Source organism: Hippocampus guttulatus, unplaced genomic scaffold, assembly GCF_054856545.1.
Source record: "Hippocampus guttulatus isolate MCC_2025c unplaced genomic scaffold, RoL_Hgut_1.0 HiC_scaffold_79, whole genome shotgun sequence".
NCBI lineage: Eukaryota > Metazoa > Chordata > Actinopteri > Syngnathiformes > Syngnathidae > Hippocampus > Hippocampus guttulatus.
Genome location: NW_028233938.1, coordinates 10,001 through 20,000, shown reverse-complemented (window position 1 = coordinate 20,000; position 10,000 = coordinate 10,001).

Genomic DNA, 10,000 nt, shown 5'->3' with positions numbered 1-10,000 from the left:
GACGCGGCCCCGGGAATGGTCGACCCGCAAGCCGAAGGAGCCTGAACCTCCAAGCGCCGGCGCGAGGCCGGGGCCGGTGGGGGCCCTCCGAAGGCGGGTCTTGGTTGCATATCGGTCAGTGGTTGTGTTGGTGCGACCTGTAAGGAGGGAAAAAGACTCGAATGGTCTCGCCGTCTCGCAGTGAGACATAGGGGGGGGTCGACCCGCAAGCCGAAGGAGCCTGAACCTCCAAGCGCCGGCGCGGGGGCCGGGGCCGGTGGGGGCCCTCCGAAGGCGGGTCTTAAGTTGCATATCGGTCAGTTTGTGTATGGGTGCGATGTGGAGGGGGACATATTCGAAAGTGCGGAGCTCCGCCGTCAGAGGCCGGGTTTTCGCCCGGGGTATCCGCCCCGGGCGCCTCTCGGGCGGCCTTCCCAACTGCCGTCGACCGCCCGGAGGGGGAAACAGAAAATATTCGAAAGTGCGGAGCTCCGCCGTCAGAGGCCGGGTTTTCGCACGGGGTATCCGCCCCGGGCGCCTCTCGGGCGGCCTTCCCAACTGCCGTCGACCGCCCGGAGGGGGAAACAGAAAATATTCGAAAGTGCGGAGCTCCGCCGTCAGAGGCCGGGTTTTCGCACGGGGTATCCGCCCCGGGCGCCTCTCGGGCGGCCTTCCCAACTGCCGTCGACCGCCCGGAGGGGGAAACAGAAAATGTTCGAAAGTGCGGAGCTCCGCCGTCAGAGGCCGGGTTTTCGCACGGGGTATCCGCCCCGGGCGCCTCTCGGGCGGCCTTCCCAACTGCCGTCGACCGCCCGGAGGGGGAAACAGAAAATGTTCGAAAGTGCGGAGCTCCGCCGTCAGAGGCCGGGTTTTCGCACGGGGTATCCGCCCCGGGCGCCTCTCGGGCGGCCTTCCCAACTGCCGTCGACCGCCCGGAGGGGGAAACAGAAAATATTCGAAAGTGCGGAGCTCCGCCGTCAGAGGCCGGGTTTTCGCACGGGGTATCCGCCCCGGGCGCCTCTCGGGCGGCCTTCCCAACTGCCGTCGACCGCCCGGAGGGGGAAACAGAAAATATTCGAAAGTGCGGAGCTCCGCCGTCAGAGGCCGGGTTTTCGCACGGGGTATCCGCCCCGGGCGCCTCTCGGGCGGCCTTCCCAACTGCCGTCGACCGCCTGGAGGGGGAAATAGAAAATATTCGATAGTGCGGAGCTCCGCCGTCAGAGGCCGTTCCAGTGCTTTTGGGTGGCTGGAAACACCCTCACGATGGTCTGATTATACTCTTAGGGGCCTCCCCTGTGTCGCCCTGGAGGTCACCCATTCAAAACATGCTCACCTATATACGTTTCGGAAAGTATTTTGGTGAACGCTCACTTTCTAAGCCTTTTAGCCTTCTTGACCCCCTAACTCCCCATATCTGGTTTACCTACTACAGCGCCCCTAACGACCAAAATCGGTACTGCATACCCCTGGTACCCCCGCCATTGAAAATGAATGGGGGAATTTTTTTAATTTCTCAATCCGGCCAGGAGGCCTCTTTTTCGGCCACGCTCGGCCGGCGAGCCGGTCCGCTCTTTACCCCTGGTACCCCCAGCCCTACCCCTGGTACCTCCCCCATTGAAAATGAATGGCGACCCCTGGTACCCCCAGCAACACCCCTGGTACCCTCAGCCTTACCCCTGGTACCCTCAGCTCAACCCCTGGTACCCCCAGCCTAACCCCTGGTACCCTCAGCGGCACCCCTGGTACCCTCAGCAACACCCCTGGTACCCCCAGCCAGCTTCGCCCCTGGTACCCTCAGCCTTACCCCTGGTACCCTCAGCCCAACCCCTGGTACCCTCAGCCCAACCCCTGGTACCCCCAGCCAGCTTCGCCCCTGGTACCCTCAGCCTTACCCCTGGTACCCCCAGCCTTACCCCTGGTACCTCCAGCCTAACCCCTGGTACCTCCAGCCTTACCCCTGGTACCTCCAGCCTTACCCCTGGTACCTCCAGCCTTACCCCTGGTACCTCCAGCCGTACCCCTGGTACCCTCAGCCTTACCCCTGGTACCCTCAGCCTTACCCCTGGTACCCTCAGCCTTACCCCTGGTACCCTCAGCCGCACCCCTGGTACCCTCAGCGGCACCCCTGGTACCCTCAGCCTTACCCCTGGTACCCTCAGCCGCACCCCTGGTACCCTCAGCGGCACCCCTGGTACCCTCAGCGGCACCCCTGGTACCCTCAGCCGTACCCCTGGTACCCTCAGCCGAACCCCTGGTACCCTCAGCGGCACCCCTGGTACCCTCAGCGGCACCCCTGGTACCCTCAGCGGCACCCCTGGTACCCTCAGCGGCACCCCTGGTACCCTCAGCCGTACCCCTGGTACCCTCAGCGGCACCCCTGGTACCCTCAGCGGCACCCCTGGTACCCTCAGCTGCACCCCTGGTACCCTCAGCGGCACCCCTGGTACCCTCAGCGGCACCCCTGGTACCTCCGCCATTGAAAATGAATGGGCGGCCTTCCCACCTGCCGTCAGCCGCCCGGAGGGGGAAATAGAAAATATTCGAAAGTGCGGAGCTCCGCCGTCAGAGGCCGGCTTTTCGCCCGGGGTATCCGCCCCGGGGCGCCTCTCGGGCGACCTTCCCAACTGCCGTCGGCCGCCCGGAGGGGGAAATAGAAAATATTCGAAAGTGCGGAGCTCCGCCGTCAGAGGCCGGCTTTTCGCCCGAGGTATCCGCCCCGGGGCGCCTCTCGGGCGGCCTTCCCAACTGCCGTCGGCCGCCCGGAGGGGGAAATAGAAAATATTCGAAAGTGCGGAGCTCCGCCGTCAGAGGCCGGGTTTTCGCCCGAGGTATCCGCCCCGGGCGCCTCTCGGGCGGCCTTCCCAACTGCCGTCGGCCGCCCGGAGGGGGAAATAGAAAATATTCGAAAGTGCGGAGCTCCGCCGTCAGAGGCCGGCTTTTCGCCCGAGGTATCCGCCCCGGGGCGCCTCTCGGGCGGCCTTCCCAACTGCCGTCGGCCGCCCGGAGGGGGAAATAGAAAATATTCGAAAGTGCGGAGCTCCGCCGTCAGAGGCCGGGTTTTCGCCCGAGGTATCCGCCCCGGGCGCCTCTCGGGCGGCCTTCCCAACTGCCGTCGGCCGCCCGGAGGGGGAAATAGAAAATATTCGAAAGTGCGGAGCTCCGCCGTCAGAGGCCGGCTTTTCGCCCGAGGTATCCGCCCCGGGCGCCTCTCGGGCGGCCTTCCCAACTGCCGTCGGCCGCCCGGAGGGGGAAATAGAAAATATTCGAAAGTGCGGAGCTCCGCCGTCAGAGGCCGGCTTTTCGCCCGAGGTATCCGCCCCGGGCGCCTCTCGGGCGGCCTTCCCAACTGCCGTCGGCCGCCCGGAGGGGGAAATAGAAAATATTCGAAAGTGCGGAGCTCCGCCGTCAGAGGCCGGCTTTTCGCCCGAGGTATCCGCCCCGGGCGCCTCTCGGGCGGCCTTCCCAACTGCCGTCGGCCGCCCGGAGGGGGAAATAGAAAATATTCGAAAGTGCGGAGCTCCGCCGTCAGAGGCCGGCTTTTCGCCCGAGGTATCCGCCCCGGGCGCCTCTCGGGCGGCCTTCCCAACTGCCGTCGACCGCCCGGAGGGGGAGATAGAAAATATTCGAAAGTGCGGAGCTCCGCCGTCAGAGGCCGGCTTTTCGCCCGAGGTATCCGCCCCGGGCGCCTCTCGGGCGGCCTTCCCAACTGCCGTCGACCGCCCGGAGGGGGAAATAGAAAATATTCGAAAGTGCGGAGCTCCGCCGTCAGAGGCCGGCTTTTCGCCCGAGGTATCCGCCCCGGGCGCCTCTCGGGCGGCCTTCCCAACTGCCGTCGACCGCCCGGAGGGGGAGATAGAAAATATTCGAAAGTGCGGAGCTCCGCCGTCAGAGGCCGGCTTTTCGCCCGAGGTATCCGCCCCGGGCGCCTCTCGGGCGGCCTTCCCAACTGCCGTCGACCGCCCGGAGGGGGAAATAGAAAATATTCGAAAGTGCGGAGCTCCGCCGTCAGAGGCCGGCTTTTCGCCCGAGGTATCCGCCCCGGGCGCCTCTCGGGCGGCCTTCCCAACTGCCGTCGACCGCCCGGAGGGGGAGATAGAAAATATTCGAAAGTGCGGAGCTCCGCCGTCAGAGGCCGGCTCCACGCTTCATTCATCCGACCGAGACGCCTCTCCGCCGGCCACACTCGGCTGCGGGGCCGGCCCGCTCTCCGCCATTGAAAATGAATGGGGGGCATTTTCTCATGCTTTCAATCCGCCTAAGAGGCATCTTTCCCGGCCAACTTTGTGCCCCTGGTACCTCCAGCATCGAGAAAGCATGGTGACTCGTCCGACACATGCCCCCCTATATACGTTTCGGAAAGTATTTTGGTGAACGGTCACTTTCTAAGCCTTTTAGCCTTCTTGACCCCCTAACTCCGCATATCTGGTTTACCTACTACAGCGCCCCTAACGACCAAAATCGGTACTGCTACCCCTGGTACCCCCGCCATTGAAAATGAATGGGGGAATTTTTTTAATCCCCCAGGCCGGCCAGGAGGCCCCTTTCCCGGCCAAACTCGCACGCTGGGCCGGCCCGCTCTTTACCCCTGGTACCCCCGCCATTGAAAATGAATGGGGGAATTTTTTTCAATCTCCCAGGCCGGCCAGGAGGGCTCTTTCCCGGCCACACTCGCACGCCGGGCCGGCCCGCTCTTTACCCCTGGTACCCCCAGCTCTACCCCTGGTACCCCCGCCATTGAAAATGAATGGGGGAATTTTTTCAATCTCCCAATCCGACCAAGAGGCCTCTTTTCCGGCCAAACTCGCACGCCGGGCCGGCCCGCTCTTTACCCCTGGTACCCCCAGCTCTACCCCTGGTACCCCCGCCATTGAAAATGAATGGGGGAATTTTTTCAATCTCCCAATCCGACCAAGAGGCCTCTTTTCCGGCCAAACTCGCACGCCGGGCCGGCCCGCTCTTTACCCCTGGTACCCCCAGCTCTACCCCTGGTACCCCCGCCATTGAAAATGAATGGGGGAATTTTTTCAATCTCCCACGCCGGCCAAGAGGCCTTTTTCCCGGGCACGCACGCTCGCCGGGCCGGCCCGCTATTATTAAACTCTCACCCCTGCAAGGAGGCCTTTTTCCCGGGCACGCACGCTCGCGGGGCCGGCCCGCTATTATTAAACTCTCACGCCGGCCAAGAGGCCTTTTTCCCGGGCACGCACGCTCGCCGGGCCGGCCCGCTATTATTAAACTCTCACGCCTGCAAGGAGGCCTTTTTCCCGGGCACGCACGCTCGCCGGGCCGGCCCGCTATTATTGAACTCTCACGCCTGCAAGGAGGCCTTTTTCCCGGGCACGCACGCTCGCGGAGCCGGCCCGCTATTATTAAACTCTCACGCCTGCAAGGAGGCCTTTTTCCCGGGCACGCACGCTCGCCGGGCCGGCCCGCTATTATTAAACTCTCACGCCTGCAAGGAGGCCTTTTTCCCGGGCACGCACGCTCGCCGGGCCGGCCCGCTATTATTAAACTCTCACGCCTGCAAGGAGGCCTTTTTCCCGGGCACGCACGCTCGCCGGGCCGGCCCGCTATTATTAAACTCTCACGCCGGCCAAGAGGCCTTTTTCCCGGGCACGCACGCTCGATGAGCCGGCCCGCTATTATTAAACTCTCACGCCGGCCAAGAGGCCCTTTTCCCGGGCACGCACGCTCGCCGAGCCGGCCCGCTATTATTAAACTCTCACGCCGGCCAAGAGGCCTTTTTCCCGGCCACGCACGCTCGCGGAGCCGGCCCGCTATTATTAAACTCTCACGCCTGCAAGGAGGCCTTTTTCCCGGGCACGCACGCTCGCCGGGCCGGCCCGCTATTATTAAACTCTCACGCCTGCAAGGAGGCCTTTTTCCCGGGCACGCACGCTCGCCGGGCCGGCCCGCTATTATTAAACTCTCACGCCGGCCAAGAGGCCCTTTTCCCGGGCACGCACGCTCGATGAGCCGGCCCGCTATTATTAAACTCTCACGCCGGCCAAGAGGCCCTTTTCCCGGGCACGCACGCTCGCCGAGCCGGCCCGCTATTATTAAACTCTCAGGCCCGCTATTATTAAACTCTCACGCCGGCCAAGAGGCCCTTTTCCCGGGCACGCACGCTCGCTGAGCCGGCCCGCTATTATTAAACTCTCACGCCGGCCAAGAGGCCCTTTTCCCGGGCACGCACGCTCGATGAGCCGGCCCGCTATTATTAAACTCTCACGCCGGCCAAGAGGCCCTTTTCCCGGGCACGCACGCTCGCCGAGCCGGCCCGCTATTATTAAACTCTCACGCCGGCCAAGAGGCCTTTTTCCCGGGCACGCACGCTCGCCGAGCCGGCCCGCTATTATTAAACTCTCACGCCGGCCAGGAGGCATTTTTCCCGGGCACGCACGCTCGCCGTGCAGGCCCGCCATTTGCCTACCACACCGCCGTCTGGCGGACACCAAGCGGTACCGCCGACCCCTCCCGTTGAAAATGAATGGGGGATTTTTTTTCAATCCCCCAAGCCGGCCAAGAGGCCTTTTTCCCGGGCACGCACGCTCGATGAGCCGGCCCGCTATTATTAAACTCTTACGCCTGCAAGGAGGCCTTTTTCCCGGGCACGCACGCTCGCCGAGCCGGCCCGCTATTATTAAACTCTCACGCCTGCAAGGAGGCCTTTTTCCCGGGCACGCACGCTCGATGAGCCGGCCCGCTATTATTAAACTCTCACGCCGGCCAGGAGGCATTTTTCCCGGGCACGCACGCTCGCCGTGCAGGCCCGCCATTTGCCTACCACACCGCCGTCTGGCGGACACCACGCGGTACCGCCGACCCCTCCCGTTGAAAATGAATGGGGGATTTTTTTTTACAATCCCCCAAGCCGGCCAAGAGGCCTTTTTCCCGGGCACGCACGCTCGATGAGCCGGCCCGCTATTATTAAACTCTCACGCCGGCCAAGAGGCCCTTTTCCCGGGCACGCACGCTCGATGAGCCGGCCCGCTATTATTAAACACTCACGCCTGCAAGGAGGCCTTTTTCCCGGGCACGCACGCTCGCCGGGCCGGCCCGCTATTATTAAACTCTCACGCCGGCCAAGAGGCCTTTTTCCCGGGCACGCACGCTCTCCGGGCCGGCCCGCTATTATTAAACTCTCACGCCTGCAAGGAGGCCTTTTTCCCGGGCACGCACGCTCGCCGGGCCGGCCCGCTATTATTAAACTCTCACGCCGGCCAAGAGGCCCTTTTCCCGGGCACGCACGCTCGATGAGCCGGCCCGCTATTATTAAACTCTCACGCCGGCCAAGAGGCCCTTTTCCCGGGCACGCACGCTCGCCGAGCCGGCCCGCTATTATTAAACTCTCAGGCCCGCTATTATTAAACTCTCACGCCGGCCAAGAGGCCCTTTTCCCGGGCACGCACGCTCGCTGAGCCGGCCCGCTATTATTAAACTCTCACGCCGGCCAAGAGGCCCTTTTCCCGGGCACGCACGCTCGATGAGCCGGCCCGCTATTATTAAACTCTCACGCCGGCCAAGAGGCCCTTTTCCCGGGCACGCACGCTCGCCGAGCCGGCCCGCTATTATTAAACTCTCACGCCGGCCAAGAGGCCTTTTTCCCGGGCACGCACGCTCGCCGAGCCGGCCCGCTATTATTAAACTCTCACGCCGGCCAGGAGGCATTTTTCCCGGGCACGCACGCTCGCCGTGCAGGCCCGCCATTTGCCTACCACACCGCCGTCTGGCGGACACCAAGCGGTACCGCCGACCCCTCCCGTTGAAAATGAATGGGGGATTTTTTTTCAATCCCCCAAGCCGGCCAAGAGGCCTTTTTCCCGGGCACGCACGCTCGATGAGCCGGCCCGCTATTATTAAACTCTTACGCCTGCAAGGAGGCCTTTTTCCCGGGCACGCACGCTCGCCGAGCCGGCCCGCTATTATTAAACTCTCACGCCTGCAAGGAGGCCTTTTTCCCGGGCACGCACGCTCGATGAGCCGGCCCGCTATTATTAAACTCTCACGCCGGCCAGGAGGCATTTTTCCCGGGCACGCACGCTCGCCGTGCAGGCCCGCCATTTGCCTACCACACCGCCGTCTGGCGGACACCACGCGGTACCGCCGACCCCTCCCGTTGAAAATGAATGGGGGATTTTTTTTTACAATCCCCCAAGCCGGCCAAGAGGCCTTTTTCCCGGGCACGCACGCTCGATGAGCCGGCCCGCTATTATTAAACTCTCACGCCGGCCAAGAGGCCCTTTTCCCGGGCACGCACGCTCGATGAGCCGGCCCGCTATTATTAAACACTCACGCCTGCAAGGAGGCCTTTTTCCCGGGCACGCACGCTCGCCGGGCCGGCCCGCTATTATTAAACTCTCACGCCGGCCAAGAGGCCTTTTTCCCGGGCACGCACGCTCTCCGGGCCGGCCCGCTATTATTAAACTCTCACGCCTGCAAGGAGGCCTTTTTCCCGGGCACGCACGCTCGCCGTGCAGGCCCGCCATTTGCCTACCACACCGCCGTCTGGCGGACACCAAGCGGTACCGCCGACCCCTCCCGTTGAAAATGAATGGGGGATTTTTTTTCAATCCCCCAAGCCGGCCAAGAGGCCTTTTTCCCGGGCACGCACGCTCGCCGGGCCGGCCCGCTATTATTAAACGCTCAGGCCGGCCAAGAGGCCCTTTTCCCGGGCACGCACGCTCGCAGAGCCGGTCCGCTATTATTAAACGCTCACGCCTGCAAGGAGGCCTTTTTCCCGGGCACGCACGCTCGCCGGGCCGGCCCGCTATTATTAAACTCTCACCCCTGCAAGGAGGCCTTTTTCCCGGGCACGCACGCTCGCGGGGCCGGCCCGCTATTATTAAACTCTCACGCCGGCCAAGAGGCCCTTTTCCCGGGCACGCACGCTCGCCGAGCCGGCCCGCTATTATTAAACTCTCACGCCTGCAAGGAGGCCCTTTTCCCGGGCACGCACGCTCGATGAGCCGGCCCGCTATTATTAAACTCTCACGCCTGCAAGGAGGCCTTTTTCCCGGGCACGCACGCTCGCGGGGCCGGCCCGCTATTATTAAACGCTCAGGCCGGCCAAGAGGCCCTTTTCCCGGGCACGCACGCTCGATGAGCCGGCCCGCTATTATTAAACGCTCAGGCCGGCCAAGAGGCCCTTTTCCCGGGCACGCACGCTCGCAGAGCCGGCCCGCTATTATTAAACTCTCACGCCTGCAAGGAGGCCCTTTTCCCGGGCACGCACGCTCGATGAGCCGGCCCGCTATTATTAAACTCTCACGCCTGCAAGGAGGCCTTTTTCCCGGGCACGCACGCTCGCGGGGCCGGCCCGCTATTATTAAACGCTCAGGCCGGCCAAGAGGCCCTTTTCCCGGGCACGCACGCTCGATGAGCCGGCCCGCTATTATTAAACGCTCAGGCCGGCCAAGAGGCCCTTTTCCCGGGCACGCACGCTCGCAGAGCCGGCCCGCTATTATTAAACTCTCACGCCTGCAAGGAGGCCCTTTTCCCGGGCACGCACGCTCGATGAGCCGGCCCGCTATTATTAAACTCTCACGCCTGCAAGGAGGCCTTTTTCCCGGGCACGCACGCTCGCCGGGCCGGCCCGCTATTATTAAACTCTCACGCCGGCCAAGAGGCCTTTTTCCCGTGCACGCACGCTCGCCGAGCCGGCCCGCTATTATTAAACTCTCACGCCTGCAAGGAGGCCTTTTTCCCGGGCACGCACGCTCGCCGGGCCGGCCCGCTATTATTAAACTCTCACGCCTGCAAGGAGGCCTTTTTCCCGGGCACGCACGCTCGCCGGGCCGGCCCGCTATTATTAAACTCTCACGCCGGCCAAGAGGCCTTTTTCCCGGGCACGCACGCTCGCCGGGCCGGCCCGCTATTATTAAACTCTCACGCCGGCCAAGAGGCCCTTTTCCCGGGCACGCACGCTCGATGAGCCGGCCCGCTATTATTAAACTCTCACGCCGGCCAAGAGGCCTTTTTCCCGGGCACGCACGCTCGCCGAGCCGGCCCGCCTTTTGCC